Raw genomic sequence first — 528 nt, forward strand, 5'->3', positions numbered from 1 at the left:
AAATTCCGCAACCCCGTCTATGTGAGGTGGTCTACCTGGATTTGTACCTTTGCAACATTTCAAATGCTTCCTTGGTGTTTGCGGAAACTGGGTCTATTTTTTCCCCCACTGAAAAATATCATTTCTGCAGGAACACTTGCAATTTAGGGGGGGGGATTTATTTTGGCGAGAAAAACATCAAATTTAAAAAAAGGTATTTCTGTATTAGCACTTCAATCCAAAAGAACTGGTATCAGCTCTCGGAAACCTTTTCCCCTCACTGCTTATATCTCCCCGCTAACTGTCCTCCCTCTCAGCCCCCCCCCCTGTATACATTATGCACACTGTCTCCTTAATCCACAGTGAAACAGGATTTTCCCACATTTGAGGGAATAAATACCTTTATGGCAAAACATGCTGCACAACACACTTGTAGTGTTAACACGCGCAAGTGTGAAGTCACAGACAGAGTAAGACGGCAGCGTACGCAGAATCAGAATGGCGATCAGCTGGAGGAGAGACCTGAAAATCTCCAGCAGCTGGCTTTGT

This window comes from Epinephelus moara, chromosome 11, assembly GCF_006386435.1.
Source record: "Epinephelus moara isolate mb chromosome 11, YSFRI_EMoa_1.0, whole genome shotgun sequence".
Taxonomy (NCBI): domain Eukaryota; kingdom Metazoa; phylum Chordata; class Actinopteri; order Perciformes; family Serranidae; genus Epinephelus; species Epinephelus moara.